Below are 16919 nucleotides of genomic sequence, written 5' to 3'. Positions count from 1 at the left end.
TTGACATTTGTGTTTCCATTTTAATTGAGTTCACAGAATTCTCTTTTCTGTTCTGTTTGTATTTCAGTAATCACTCAGTGCTAAAATTTTCAGGTTGAACTTGAAATAGATTGGAGTAACACTTTGTATGCTGAACAGTGATGAACAAAACCCACAATTCTCTTTTCCTTTCTTAATTTTCTAAGAGGATAAAGTGGAGTGTATACTGTTACAAAACCAACAGATATTATGAATGTGATCCCAGTATTCTTTTGAACAATGCAATCATATGATTCCATGTATGTATAAACCCACATAGTAAAATAAGAAGATTTTGACAATAGCACCAGAGATTGGCTTGACTTATTTACTGGCCTCTGAACCCAAGCAATTTTTGTGTGCTTAAGCAAATATTCATAATGACACTGCTTTTTAAAGATAATAGTATTTATATTGTTCTGTGGGTACTTGGCTACAGAGAACAGAAGTATATCTACAGAGTGAGAAAACAGGCAAATGGAGGTTCAATAAAGCGTTAAGCAATTATCACTAATGACAACCACAAAATAAGGCAGTGGGAAAAGAAGGGAACTGGCCACTGACATTGTTCAACAACCCATAGCAGTACAAGATTAATCTTGAAACACTGACATGTGGACCAACCAGTAAATTGCATAAATCACTAAAGGGCCTTTAACATTAAAACATTTAATGATGTATGTCATTTGCCATGTGCAGCATGCCTGTCACATCCTGTTGCACATAATACTCAGTATGTTTTGTGTAACCATCTATCCAGAATATTGTTTCTAAATTTGCCTAGTTTCTCCTCGGTATATGAGAGAATAAAATTTCATCTCCTTATATAATTTAAGGAAGTAAAATAAAAATTAAAAGCTACATGGAAACCATTTGTTATTTTGACATTGAGATTTCTCCTCTAAGATCTTATCTAGACCGACAAGTTTTCCTAATCTGACACCAGGACTGTTACAGCTAGATATGCTGATTGACCAAAAAAAAGTGGATCACTTCTGATAGTTTATTCACTTAGCTTAATAGTTTTTCAGTTTTATTGAGCATTGCTAAATTGAGGGGGGGAAAAGGCTTTTAGAAGAAAACCAGTCTTCTAAAAATTTTGGAAGTTTTGGATATTTTAATTTAAATTTTTTCATTAATTCTGATTTTTTTTAATCTATCAGTAATACTATTATAACTTGATTTTTACCATTGTTCTCTAAATTTTTGTAGACAGCTCAAATAAAATCTCTAGATTCTTTGATACTTTTCTCACAAGTAAATGAAATCTAAACTGATGTAGCTGGCTGTTTACTGAAGTATTATATGAAGCTTCATGCCTCCAAGGCTTTTGTTTAAATCCAGCTTTCACCTACAGCAATTAAAAATTAATTGCTGATAGACAGGAGAGCTTTGTCAGTTATATCGGCGGTGACAGTGAGAGGATCAGTTTAAAAGATGTATTCCCACCTTGTCAGTTCAGCATGGGCATTTGTATGGTCTTGTGTCAAACAGCCCCTCTTTGTAAATTTGGGTATAGATACTAGGAGCCTGGCTGATGTTGCATGTATGTGTTAGAGCACATGTGTGGATAAGTGTGTGTGTGTGTGTGTATACACATTCACATTCAGACAGTTGCTTTGCATCTTCTGACATGAACACAAATTTTGTTTGTTTTGTTTGTTTGTTTTGCAACATGTAGAAAACCTTTACTGTGATGCATGGAACTGGCATTCTGCTTAGAGCTGTACATGTCTGGTTCAAGTCTGCCGAGCTGGAAAACTGTATTTTGCAATTCCATTGAGATTTTGCAAACAGAGGTCTGACTCATACAAATTGATAATATACACTCTGCAACCTTTGTCAGCTGAACATTTTTACAGTAATAATCTTCTTGCAGCAGTAATCAACATAGTCATGTTGTTTCAGAAAACAGTACAAAGGAGCCACTGGATAAAGCAAAAGATATGGAAGTATTTGACTGAAGAACTGCCTTTCCTCACTTCAATAAATGGTCCCTGTGCTAATCCAACTCCGTCACCAATTGGCTCAAAGCTCTCCATCCACAAAACACCAAGTGAGAGGGAGAGTTGGTCTCCTAAGGATTTTAAGGAGAAATTATGGGGCTTTTTAACTGTTTTGTCTTAGTTTTTTCCCCTGCCTTTGTCTCCTGTGATAGAGGAAGCCTTTGTCTTTTTCCTACACTCCTGAATTCTTTGTTCATGAGCAGGAAAAAAAGGTTGATCTAAATTTTCTAAGAGACATACTTTTATACTTGTTTCAGGTTTAAGAAGAAAGAACAATGCCTGATCAGGGCTTCCACTTCAGTGAAACAGATTTTTCACTGACTTTTAAAACTGTGACATCAGTCAAAACAGCTCCATCATGAAAAAATAAGGTACATTATTGTAAAAAAGTAATGCTAAAAAAGTAGTGCTAAAAAGAAAGCAAGTACCTTTTTTTCTCCAAAGAACTTAAAATCCATTCAATAAACTGTAAGATCTTCAAAATCACATCCTGATAAATGTATTTAATCAAATTTTAGATTATTTCATATTTGGAAATGGCTTTCTATTCAAATATATATTTAGCATAAAAAAATCAAAGAATACTGACAGACAAAAACTGAGAAAGTTTAATTTGGCACTAAACAAGAATTTCATATTGGACACTGACAGATTTTTTTGTCCCACTGATTACCCTTGTCTTCTTCTGCAGGTTATGAACAAGAATTTGCTCAGTGGTTCACTTATTTATTAGGAAGCATTTCTCATAATGAGAGCACAGTTCTTCTATGCTATATGGCTTTTAATTGAACTTGTACTCATTGGAATTACTTATGTAATATTACTTTAAATGTGCTGAGGTATAAATAATATGATTTTTAATTTCCCTTTTGTATTTAGAGACATAAATATACTTCCAGCAATTGTCTTTGAGAAATATGCATACTCCTATTTTTCTTGGTTCCACCTTTAATTTTGCTTAGGTAATGTTTTGTTTTATTTATTTTATTAATTTTCAAAAATCAGTATTTGTTTTCCTTTTGAGTTAGCTTGCACTTGAGCTATTGGCAAAATAGTTTTAAATGGCTTAGGAAATTATTTCAATAGCTTGTAATGATGTTTCCTCGTCACTGGGAAAACTTTTTTGTCTGTATTGCTCTTGCATCTTAAAACCTGCAGCATTTAAAATATTAGGTCCAAGTACTGCGAGGACCATGTGCAGATCTTTCCTTATGTAGAGCAACGCGATTGCCAAAAAAAGGTTCTGTTAATGCTAAAATCATTTTGGTGCACATTAAGGTCAAGCACTGTCTCTGCAAGCTCCTGAGACCTGGCAATGCCACATGCAGTTAGTGTTGGCCAGCTGATGTCCCTGTAGGTGCAGGACAGACACCTTTGGAGAGTGGTGAGGTCCACCCGGAGAAATCTTGGCCAGCTGTTCCTGTCTCCTTCCATCAGCTGGAAAGGAAATAGAGTAGCATCTCTATTTCTAACCTTCAGAAAGCTGAGGCCAGGTGAGAGGAATTGCAGCCTCAGTGCAGACGCGTTGCGGCACTCTGGGGCGCAGGTGCGGCCAGCGGCGTGGCGGCACCGCAGAGCACGGAACGGGCACGGGGTGAGCACCACAGGTGGGTGAGGAGCTGCAGCTGAGTCAGTGAGGGATGCTGGGGACACGGATTGTGTATCAGCAGGAGAGATCCATAACTGGTGGGTGAGGGAGGAAGGGACAGTGACGCATTTTTTCCTTCACAGCCTGAGAGAGAACTCGAAATTGCTGTTATTAGCACCCAAGATACCTTTAAGATACCTGAGCAAATAACATTTAAAATGACCTGCTATAATATTTGCCATGTGCCTCTCATTCCCAGAGTACACATTAGGACCAAAGTTCATTTTCTCTCACTGAAAACTCGTGACACATTTGGGATAAAGTACTGCATACTGAGATTTCATTAAATAACGAAGAATTCACTGCCAGAGCTGAAGTAATTATTCAAGAGTTGTGCTGTCATAAAAGGCTTTTTTCTTGCCATTAAATCTTCATTTAATGATGTGCTTTTCATTTAGTTATAAGGAAATTACTTGAATTGTCTCAATAAAAGCTTAAGCAGTCTTCATTCTGTAACTAAAAACATGTACAAGAACAAATAATTTCAAAGATATATATCAAGTACATGCAAACTCTACAGAATCATTCCTTTTGAAGCAATATGGTGAAACCACTTAAAATCATATAGTGAGACATGACTCTTATAAACTGAAGAGGAAAAATTATTTTAAAATATATAGAGAAAACTTGTGCTTGTTTGTGAACACTTATTACGAAAAGATATTAAAACAGAATTTTTAATGTTCACAACTGATTCACCCTCACTCTACCACTTCCAACATTTCTGTAATGGAGACAATTTTCTGAAAAAAAATTTATTGTTATGTAATTAGTTGTAAGACTATAGAGGAAAAACTGGTTCCTTTATTCATTCAGTCATAGGGTGGAGAGCAGGGTAGTCATCTTTATGTAGGCTCATATACCTTACCAGGGCCTTATGGAGGAATCTTGGCCAACTGTAGCATTGTAGCTCTGTCTGTAATTCCCAAAATAATGCAGTGTATGCATATGTGCCCTGCAACATAGCACTGAGATGGTCGAGGCTCCCTGCTGTGGAGGAAAGTCTTCAAACAAACTCAGAGAAAGCCAACCAAAAAAAGCCTGATATTTTTAAATTATTTAGAGACCCCAGATTCACTGGTAATAGACAAAGGAGGGATGTTTGAAGTTTTTTGTCCAATTCCTCATGTGAGTAAGGGGCAGTCTAGTGTCTTGCTGTGCTAAAAGTGCTTTTGAATTCTGGAGCAAGCTGCACTCAGAGGTAGATGGGCATGAGTGGCACCTACAGAGACCATACAGTGCAGGCTCTCTGGTCATCCCTGCTGTAGCCCCTCTCTTGAAGGGTCTTTGGTAGGCACATCAAAACAGTTTTTGGTCTACACATAGCTCGTGAGCAATGGCAATGTCATTTCCAGCCTGAATAAATCTCTCCAGCTGTGGCAGATGCATAGCTTGCCCCAAGACCTTGTTTGATTTTTCCAAAGAAAGAGAACACCCTCCATTCCTGTGCACCCAGGACCATCTGTCATGTCTCTGCAGCCTCAGACATGTCTGTGATGTTGGCAGTGCTGCACACGTGCCAAGCTGCCCTGTGCTGCCCTGTGGCCCTGTCCCTGAACCATCTCTAAGTCCTTGTGAGTATGGCCAGCTTTATTCTCAGGTACGGCTATCTCCCTCACAAAAAAAAAAAAATGATAGAGAGGCAGGAGTTTAGTCTCTTTGTGTTGAAAAATTAGGACAGGCATAGGTGATCTGTTAGGTGCTACCATGAGGTGAACAAATTAAAATGTAGGAGTAATGACCGTGCCAGACTTTTGAGTCTAATTCTTGCCTTGAGCTGACATGTGAGCAATAATTATTCTCTCTGGTGAGCTGCTCTACGGACACGAGTAATTATAGTCCTCAATACACAAAAACGTGTATCTCATTATAATGAAACACAGAAGTAAACAAAAATAAATGGACTAGAACTAAATGTTCAGAATGCCATTTATATGCTTGGCTTTAGACAGTCCCCCCAAGTTTTACATTCAAAGGAAATCTGCATGTGGAATGCTGGCCTTGTAAGTAGAGCTTCTGTGAAAAGTAGTTGTTAGAGATATTTGTCCAATACCTGAAAAGAAAATGGTTATTCAACTGAAATATTTCATTTGGTAGTAATCAAAGTGAAAATTTTGCAGATACACTGCTTCTAAAGTTAAAATATAATTCTCTGCTCACGTTTCTGTGGTGACTAGCTCAGTTACACTAAATAATTTAGTATTCCAGACCCATTTCATTAAAACCCTAGAGCACTTACAAAGAATAAGTATAAAAGTATGAAATTCATGTGGCTAACTGTAGTCAGTTACTCCTAAGAGTCAATGCAGATTTAGAGAGTAACTCAATTCATCCTAGAAGAGATGCCATAAATATACTGTGGATATGTGTATTTAATCAAAATAATGTAGCCTAGAAATATGCAAAGTTTAGACTTAGAAATCTGATTTCCTTGTGTTCAGATTTCATCAAAGTAAACCTGCTACCAAACTTTGTAGGTATCCACAAAATGTATAAATCTTACCACGCAAAAAGCTGCAGTGGAAATTCATGCTAACCATCTAACTTTCAAGACAGATTTGGCCATCAGTCAGTTACACTCAGTCTGATTATTCCACTTTTGTAGGGAAATTGACTACATGGCTACATAAATTCATGTAATTTCTAGCACTGCAGTGTTTCCTTACCTGAAAAAACATGGCACTGAAATATGTATGTGGTGGAAATCCTGGTTCCACTGAATGAGAAAATGGAAGATTTCTTTGATTTCTTTGACTTCAGAAATGCCAGGATTTCACTCAAGGATAAGGATGGTTGCCCCATGTTACCCTAGGTGTTCACAGGAAATGAAGATTATTCCTCAAAGTTCAGAAAAACTAAAAAATCAAACAAACCTTCCTTATCTAGCAGGCTCCCCATAGCATGTTCCATCAAGGCACCAGCAGGCAACTCTGGTGTAGGGAATGAGTTGTCTTGTGCCTGAAAGGTGAACAAACAAACAAGTGCTGCAGTTCAGCACTTGTGGAGTTCACATCTGGCAGTGCATTTGCCTGGCACTTCTGAGTGGCACTGTCCTGCTCTGCTCCACAGAAATATTTTAAATTGTGTGGGAAATATTTTATATTCCCACACAAAGCTTGCTGTATGGGACTCAAAAGGATCTTGTTATTATTTCATCCCTTATTCAAATTACTCTTTAGATCAATTTGTATTAATGCTCATAATTAATTTGGCCTTACATAATGCGTGAAATCCAAATATCTCACAATACTTCTTGAGCATTCTCTAATTAAACTAGTCACAATCTCTCAGTGAAGTACTCAAAGAAATCTGTGTGACTCGTTTCATCCAGTGCCAAGAAGCAGTCACCTCTGGGGTCAAGTAAGGCACAGCAGCATATTCAATAATGCATAACAGCATTGTGCCATGCTTGGGGAGGGAAGGGAGAAGTAGAATCCCTAATTGGAACTACAGGGGGTTTAAGGAAAGAAAATGTATTTATCGGTTATTTCAGATTTAAAGGTGCTAACTTGTTCTTTCCTCTGAAGATTGTCCAAGGCTCTTTCATGTTCAGTTGGCTTTTTTAGTTCACAAGTCTGAGAGGAATGCCTTACCATATCATGATTTCATGACCTATTATACTTTGAAATTCTGTATCTATGCATAGATTTACTTGCCCAGAGTAAATAACCAGTATGATTCTTTGATCAAAGCTATAAGCAATTGCCAATATTTAACATTTCTCCCTATTTCTCCCTAGGTTTATTTCAAGAAGTTTTATTATCCCCACCATACAGAAAAAAAACAAGCATTGGGAAAATAAATGATCTTCCTCTACATACTGAGAAAGTCAGTGATTAAAAGGTCATCAAATCTTGTTTTCCAAGCCTGTATTAGTTTGCTGAGCTCTCACTTGTCATTCTTTGTATTTGTTAAATCATTCCTAGCATTCAGTCTGTATGACACTCTATTCTTGATACCCTTAATTAAAATACATTTTGAACACAGAGTCTATAATATTCTGCCTAACAGGAGAGCTTTCACATATCCATTCTCGTTTGTTCCTTTACAAAAACAAGCTTTAAATCCCCAAAAAGCTACTAACCCCACTGATGCAGGAGCAACCCAAGTGTCCTTTGGACAAGTGCTCCTCAAAGCAGTAGCGGTGCTCTTGTGCTGCTGGGGCTTCATCCTCGTGGAGAAAGGCACCAGGCACAAGTCACCCAGATTCTTCAGGGCTCCACAGCCTGAGGCAGATGGGACCACAAGCTTCAGGGTCATTGGGGTCAAATGACTTCACCTACAATTCCCCCATGAACAGGATTGTCCCTGATAACAGCTCTGAACTTTTCAGGGGTTCTTGCAGCCAGATCAGGCTGCAGTCATCTCCTGTAACCTCCTCTCTAGCATGCAAAACATATCACAAAGGAAATTTTAAACAGGATAAAAGCCTGAAATTAATTTAGATCTTGAGAGAAAAAGGATCTGCTGAATCTATAGGTGAAATATTGTAATGGAAAATTACACTCACCACTGAGTAGCAGAGACTTTACTGTCTCAATCATAAGAAAACAAGTTCCATGTTTCTAAACAAGTTTGCTGAGACAGGGAAGGAGCCTGAAAAACCTAGATACTTTTACCAGGACCCAGAAAAGCAAAGAGAGCCAGAAAACTCACCTTTTTCCATCCTGCTTATAGTGTAGCAGGAAAATTACACATATATATATATATATATATATATATATGTGTATATATATATATATACTTTTCAAACTTTGACTTTCATGTGCATATGTTTTTTTAGTTCTCTGTAACAAAACGTATTCTTATGATGAAAACGAGGAAAATTATAAGGAACATGTTAAGGATTTCTGATCTTTATTAAATTTTGAGAAAACAAAGCCGCTTATGTAGCACATGAACAATATACATATTAAAATACATAGAAAACGATATAATATCTATAAACCCAGTATTTTTACTATGCAGTAATTATATAATCTGGAGTGATTTATACTATCCTCTATTTTATGAAAACTGTGAGAACAGATGTACATTTTTATTGTCATGGGAGCAGACAGCCAACATGACCATTCCCAAAATGAAAACACATCTGTGAGATGACACTTTAAGTAGAGCTCCTATAAGGATTAAAATTCCACTTTCTGAATGATTTAATTTCTTGACAAATCTTGATTCTGCCAGATGTCTTGTGCTGTTTTCTTATGGAAGAAACATTCTAGGGAAAAAAAAATCCATCAAAGTTAATTTTTCAATTTTTCTGATCATAGAATTATCACAATTATGAAATAGTGTTATTCCTGAAGGTAAGAAAAACAGTTTCACATTTCACCAGAACATCTCTCAAAGTTTTAATAGCTTTTGTGGTGTTCTTTAAACAACTTTACTCAATTTGAATAATAATAGGAAGATAAATTAGGCTTTTCATTTCAGGAAAAAATTCTTTTCAAAGGAATTTATATTCTCTTTCTGTTTACCCAAAAAAGTCCAAATCTCCTTCACAGTAGATAATAAATTCCAGATGACTGTATGAATTACGTTCACTATGGTGTGCATCATTAACAGCTGTAGCTGCATGGTTGTGGTAGCTGCACTTATATTTTCTTTGTAGAAAGATCCATGCACTTTCTCCTCAAGAGAGAAAAAGAAGCAGTCTCTAGAGTCAGATACTAATTGATGAAAAATACTGATTTCATCACATTTCGGGCCAAGGAAACATATGGGAGCAGTGAAGTTAACTTAAAGGAATTAAAGAAGAATTAAGGTTGAGCTCTTCATAGTGAAGAGGAATGTAGGCTCCTATGTGATACATCCCAATCCAAGTGAGGTACCTAATTACAGACCTTCTCTAAGTCAGGAAAAACTACTTCAAGCTGGAAATTCCTTGGTATTATTTGCTGACACCGAAGGGAGTGAAAGATAACACACACCTTGATAGCTAACTATATCTAACTTTTGGTGACATTTCTGTTTTAAGGGCCTGCAATTATTGTCAAATACTAGTTTCAAACTGTTTATGGTAACCATTTCTAAAATCAGCTGGAAGCCTAGGAAAGTGCCAGGATTTACATGCCTAAGGGTGATGCTGGGGCAGTGACATTAGCAGCGCTAAGTGTGCGACAGGGTGTCATAAACTCTTATTTATTGTTTAATTTTTCAAACAATATTGCATTTAAGTGAATAAGTGAACGTGGTGTTTGAATATTGATATAACTGTACTTGCTGCTTTACATAAGGTGGATGAAATACCAAAGAAAAGACAATAGATATAAAAATCCACATTGCAGTAACCAAAACACAATGACCCAATGGCTTGGCTTGGCACAGATTTGTAAATACTTTACTGTATGCAGAGCATAAGAGACCTTTGATCTTAGTTGCATAAATTTATACAAAGAAGTGGAAGTATTATTTAGAGTCAGATTTAAGTTTTAAATGTGTGTGTGCTAATGCAAAACTCTAGCTAAAGCCGTCAGTTGTTAGAAATGTTAAACAAAAGTAATGCTGCGTGTCATTGCTCTGTTAGGATTTAGAGGCACTTAGAAGGAAAAGTGTAGGCAGACAGCTGCACTGATAAAAAGAGACTGAAATCTGCTCTTAAGGGTATTGGCACATCACAGCTGGCAGAACAGAAGAAATACCTAAATTAAAAGTTAATTTGGTCATCTCCACATTTCGTGGCAGTCTGGCACATTCCACGTTACCTTTGGTGAGCCTGCACAGATGTTACCAAGGGGAAAGTAAGCCAGTTCTCATAAGTTTACAGCATATGTTTTGCTGCACTGCTCAGATCAGCTTGGTTTTACTAGCCAAATTCAAAATGCATAAAATGGCCGTGATTTTTCTCTAGTTGTAACCATTTATTCTATGGCAAAATTGGATCACTGAAAGCAAAGGAAAAAACAGTCGGTAGGGAAATGTAAACAACAGAAAAGCAGTGGAGATTCTCTTAGAAAAATGTTCAAGAGAGTTATTTGCACTGAAAAAATAAAGGTATCTCAAATGCAAAAACTGTTCAGCATCCTGTCCTAATCATACTTAACCTGCTATACATATTAAGACCATTATAAATAAACTCAGTCCCCACCCCCATACAGAGTTAATCAAATATAGAATCAAGACAGACGGAACCTCAAGTACAGAAGGAAACATCTCATTTCTCAGTCATACTCAGTCATCCAGGAGAACAGATGGTCCTTAATAGCATGCCCTGAAATGTCTAATTACATGAGAAACTTTGTATAGATTTTCTGGACTTTTAATTGGTCCCCCAACTGTGTGTGGAGACAGCCAAATGCTTTAATAGATTAAATAATAAATATCAAGATAGACTGTGTTACAGCATGTACAAGACCTGTCAGATTTACTCTTAAGGTGGATGCAAAAATATGGCAATGCATGGAGGGATTCAGCCCTGTGATTCCAGACTGTCACGCAGACAATTTCTACTAATTTCTTTGGAAGCCTTCCTCATGACATGTTTGGAAGCTTGACATCTCACAATATAGAAACAACAGGGTGTGTATGATAGCAGATTTAGGGTTCACTAAGAATTTAGCCTACATAAATGACATGAATGGAGCAATGGTTGGTAACTATAGCAACCAATAAAACCCTAACAGGAGAGGGGAATGGACATTACACAACAGCATGCCAAGATGAAATGTAATACTGTAACAACCAGATTCACAATATATTGGAAAGATATAATTTACTGAAAAATATTTTTTTAAAAAAATTCTATTAAAAGAAATGGTGGATAGTTAGTAATGGGAATGCAATTAAGTACCTAAGCAGTAGTAAAACCAAAGCATAATCAAATTCACAAGTGTTGTTAATGAACAGACGCTGAAACTAAGCATTAAGCGAAGCATGAAAAATCATCAGAAGGAAATGCGTTTTCCAGTGTGTACTGAATTCAGAATCATATTTACAGATATAGGATCTATACCTCTATTGTCCAAAACCTTGTATAACGTTTCCCTCTAGTAATAAAGGCCATAGGAAAGCATAGGAGTTCTGCTTAGTTGGTTAATCATATGATTTAATCCAGGTTGTGATTGTGCTGTTTAACCACATTAAATTTTGTGCTGCAACTAGAAAAGCTGTTCCAAAATGTTGTTACTCTAATGTTGTTACTTCTTTTCAGGATAAATTTATAAATAGCCAATTTATACCCATTTGTTCTTGTGCCAGCAGTGGCTATTAGTTCAAATGGCTTTTCTCTGGTGTATTACCATACAATATTGTGGACATGCAATTTTGTTAGGCTGTGAAAGCCAAGTTCCTCTTGGAAGACGGAACCACGGAAAGGTTTGAGTTGGAAAGGAGCTTTAAAGGTCATCTAGTCCAACCCCCCTGCCATGGGCAGGGATGTCTTTCACAAAGTCACATTGCTTTAAGCCCCATCGAACTTGGCCTTGAACGCTTCCACAGATGGGGCATCCACAACTTCTCTGGGCAACCTGTGCCAGTGCCTCACCACCCTCACAGTAAAGAACACCTTTCCCAATATCTAACCTAAATCTCTCCTCTTCTAGTTTAAATCCATTCCCCCTTATCCTATTGCTACTGACTCCGGTAAAAAGTCTCTTCTTCCTTTATAACCCACCCCTCTATGTATTGAAAGGCTGGAATAAGGTTTTCCTTGAGCTTTTTTCTTTTCCAGGCTGAACAACCCCAGCTCTCTCAGCCTGTCTTCATAGGAGAGGTACTCCAAGCCTCTGATCATGTGAAAACTTTCTTCCCTCTAAGCATCTTGGATGTCTTTCTCTGCTTTTCAGCATGCTTAATTCTCTTATGTGATTTTACACTATATTTCAGGTAAACTCTTGCTAGAATACTGTTTAGTACATTTCTATTCACAAGAAGATGTTTCCATAGGGCTGCACACATCAGGCTATCACAGTATCTTTACTAGATATCTTTTTTTATTGTTGTTGCTGTTCCAACAGGTGACTTGATCTGATGCAGAAACTCTAGATACTACTCCTTAATTCTTGGCCTTGTGTTTTGTGCCACTGAATGTTGTCCCATTTCTATTAACTCAATCATCAACTCATCAGGATTCAAAAACCTCTATCCCATCTATGGCTGGCATTTCATCGTCTTTTATTCCTGTACATGTGGCTGTGTTGTAATAACTGAGCTTTATCATTATTATTTATACATGTCCTCCATCACATACCTGGAAAATTGTAATCACAGTGATAAGAATTTACTGGAAGTATAGAGATGTCTATTTACCTGCCTGTGCAGTATTTCAGATTTCCTTAATGAAATCTCTTTTGCAATCCTTCCACAACACAACTGACCAAAATCCTTTCTGTTTTCTTCCCAGTAATCTTTGTTTCACTGTTGGTTATTACCACAATAATTCTCAGTCCTACACTTTAATCTTGTCTTTCATGGGCAGTACAAACCTATTACCCATTAACGACTGTATTTTCATTATGTTCCTGTTTGTTTTACAGGAAAGTTGATTAAAAAATATCCAGACTGACCAGCAATATTTTACGCATAGTTCTAAGAATGCAGGGAGGATACAAGAAATTAAAGACAATGGGTGATTATGGTCACAACGTCTGAAAGCAAATCCTGTTCTGCACATGTCCCAAGTGTTGCAGATGTGAAATAGCTATGTAGAAGGTCTAACATCTAAAAGATAGTGCTTTCCCTTTTGGTTTGCGTAGTTACTCAGTATGACACACCTTGTTAGCTATCTTTGCAGTCTCCTTTTCTCTGTTCACAGGTAAATCTGGTCGAATCAGATGTATGTTTACAGTGGTCCATATAGATGGTTGTTTTCCTCTGAAAGAATGCAAAAATCTTATGGAGCAAGAAAATTTACAGTGCTAGGCCTATTACCAGCCAGCAGTAACCCCAAGAGCTCCCTCTCTGGGTAGAACAGCAGATGTTCTCTGGACTATCTGTGGTGCTTTGTGCCGGAGGCTCCTAATGCTCACTTCCCAAGTACAGGGGACTATAAAGTCCCCTCCTTGCCCTTTCATGCAAATCCTAGTTGCTACCTGCATATAGACTGTCACATCGATAAAAGCCTGGATTCCAGGCTCTGCCCTCTCATGCCCATTTCAGGATGACTTCTACCATGAAAGGGTTAAGTTGCAGTCGTCAGACAAGATGGTCAGACCCCACTGCCCTGTCTCTCCCTGGGAATTTTGTCCATCTGCATTTCTGTAAGGCATACTCAGGTGCTCAGTAGTGCTCTTTACCACTAAACATACTAGTCCAACACATGTGCATATATTTTCCTTTTTGCTCCTGAGAATGACCCCTTCTCATGGTTGGATATTAGAAGTAGTGCCAAGATCTTAATTTGCTGCTATCAGAAGGTCTGGGAGTTCAAGAACTTCTAATATTATAGCTGCTGATGCACAGAGATTTATGTCTAGCAGTTAGCATTTTTGTGTCCCCAGATTTTTTTACTGGCGTACAGACAACCTACTCATGGTGCAGAGGCTGTAGCATTTGGCCCTTTGTGTAATGATTTCCAGATGCTGCAAAATTTTCCTTGTATTTCAAAAATTCTACAAAAAAGTACAAGAACGATAGCCTCATTTAAAAGTGTAAAGAGCTAAAAAGTAACTTCTCTACTCTTTAAACATCTTGACAACTTCATTGCTAGAGGAAGAGCTGTATCTGGAAGTCTTCCAGGGTGAAGAAATAGGATAAGAAACAGGATAAGAGAAATGGCATTAAAGAACCACAAACCCCCATATTACTCACAGGATGCTGGATCTGAAAAATGTCCAAAGAAAAGTTTGCTGAAATAATGACACAGGGAGAGGTACAGGAAAGTCAAGCCCGGGGAAAGGAAAACCATGATCTACAAGTCCAGGAACTTCAAAATACTTAGTTATATTGTCCAAGTTGTCCTGTTCTTATGCTGAAGGTAGAGTCAGACCATGGGAATTTGAATAAAGAAATTTTGAAGCAGTCAGAAAGGGCCATGAGACAGCAAATTATGTATGTGAAATGAAGACAGTTATTTGGAAATACTGTTCTGCATGATAATGGACAAGTCAAATAACCTGAATGGAATCACCTAACTCAAATAGGGAAGTGAAACACAAAGTCCAGTAATTGAATACTGACCTAATCAAGAAGATTACTGATAAGTATTCAGCACGCAAGTCTTCATAAAAAAAGTTCATAAAAAAAAAGAAGAGAAACACATCCTAGCAAGACCTGCATGTGTGATCACTATTTAACCAATCAAACAGATGAATAAATCAAGTGAAGATTAAGTATATTAAAGCTCTTAGCATTAGATCAGGCAAAGTACATAAAAATAACAAAACTTGTTTGCAAGAGAACAGACCTATTTCTTTGGAATAAGATATATTAAGAAATCTTCATGTAAAGCTGTGAAAACAGTTCTAAACTAGCAATACATAGTGTATCTCTGCAGTGTTATTCTGCATTTAAATTAGCTGTATGCAGCAGTTAGGGGTTGCAATCAAAGCAGAATAAGGGATCTGGGTAGTGTGACAGTTTGGAATTCCTATCTAGTTGTTTAAGCAGTGTATTTGCTTCACTGTTTTTTAGTTTTCCATTCCGTATCTCACCAATTTTTGCCTTCTTCAAAATAAAATAGGTAGATGGAGGAAGAAGAATTGTTTACTGGCAGCTTATTACAGGGTGGCTGATTAAACTGATTAGGGTTATAGAAACCATCAAACAACTAACCTAGATCAACACACAAGGTCACATAGTCAAATTAAGCTTTATTTCCTGTGGATTTCAGTAGCTACCTCTGGGGTTTCAAATTAAACTACTAGACAAGTAATCCAGTTTATTTCAAGCCTGTCACACTGCAGATAGATATTATTTTAATTGAAATACCTGTCCACTTCAGGGCACTTTATGCATTAGTATAGTTTCCAGACCAGCACATTCTGAAAAATACCATTTCTTCTCCATATAAATATTAATTTTTTTTTAATCTGAGGCCTTGGTAACAGAGGTTCGAAGAAAATATGTTCAATAAATTGGAGTCTATCATGACTTGGTACTGTGAAGGCAAAAGATAACATAAAAAAATCTGAAGTCAAATTGTCAATGCATGGAAACAAAGGGTTATAGACAAATATTTTTTAAATTATTTGTTTGCCTATCCTCAGATTTAAGCAGAGTTATTGCAGGAAACATAGTATACACAAAATTCTGTGCACAAATAATAATTTCATTATATAGTAATTATGGGTTATAGACACTTAGAAAATGCTACAAATACTATGACTACTTGACATAATATCAGCATAAAAATGCATTATTTAATAGCTTCAGAATATTCATAATTGTACCCATGGAACATTATTAAATCCTCTGCTAATAATTCATAATAGGTTTAGGATGGACATATATATATATATATCTGTCTGTCTATGTACACACACACAAAGTTCTAACAGAGTTATGATTCTCTGTGTGGTCATGAGGAAATGGGATGTTGTCATTTACCTTTCCTGTATGTGAGGAGAGGAGAGGAGAGGAGAGGAGAGGAGAGGAGAGGAGAGGAGAGGAGAGGAGAGGAGAGGAGAGGAGAGGAGAGGAGAGGAGAGGAGAGGAGAGGAGAGGAGAGGAGAGGAGAGGAGAGGAGAGGAGAGGAGAGGAGAGGAGAGGAGAGGATGGATAGTAAAAATACTCCCATGTGTTTTAGGTTAGGAACCTGTTAACATCCCAGACATAGCTCCCTTAAGTGTTTGACCCTGGCTAAAATTGGAGAAACATGAATTACAAATCATCTCAACTGCCTGGCCAAAATGAGTTTGACCATTAGCTCACTTTGAATCAATTCAGACTGCATAATCAGGATCTCAACCTGCAAATAAATAAACAAGTAACAAAAATGTGATGACCCACGATTATCTGTGCCTTTCTCGTAGTACCAAGGAGCCTTTCTGGATGACCCTGTCCAATTCTCAAGAACTTGTATTTGTGGCACTTGTGGGGTAGAGTGGAAACAGCCACACAAACCTAATGGGGAAGAAAGGAAATGCTGTAAAGGAGGAGATAAGGTAGGAGAAGTCCATCAGAGAAGCAGGACATCAGAGTCCAAAACCAACACAGTTTTTCCAGAAATTGGAAGTAGATCTCTGGTTTTAGAAGGCTACTGAAAATGAAAATAATACTGTAGATTTTGAAAGTCATGGATTTCATAAATTAATAACATGTTCATAACTTAATACTTTACAAAGTCAGTAATATTGTAATTACCTGTGGGG

General features: G+C 37.2%; 1 long non-coding RNA gene across 1 annotated transcript; it reads right to left on the bottom strand.

Moving 5' to 3' along the window:
- Positions 1-8850: 8850 nt before the first annotated feature.
- Positions 8851-16598, bottom strand: LOC134042487 (uncharacterized). Its single transcript, XR_009933053.1, has 3 exons — positions 16558-16598; positions 15538-15706; positions 8851-8890 (listed from the first exon to the last, which is right to left on the bottom strand). It is a non-coding gene; the product is annotated as an uncharacterized LOC134042487 (long non-coding RNA).
- Positions 16599-16919: the final 321 nt, after the last annotated feature.

This window comes from Cinclus cinclus, chromosome 3 (genome assembly GCF_963662255.1).
Source record: "Cinclus cinclus chromosome 3, bCinCin1.1, whole genome shotgun sequence".
Classification (NCBI taxonomy): Eukaryota; Metazoa; Chordata; class Aves; order Passeriformes; family Cinclidae; genus Cinclus; species Cinclus cinclus.
Note: the sequence above shows the minus strand (reverse complement) of the source record. Positions and strands in the feature narration are given on the sequence as shown.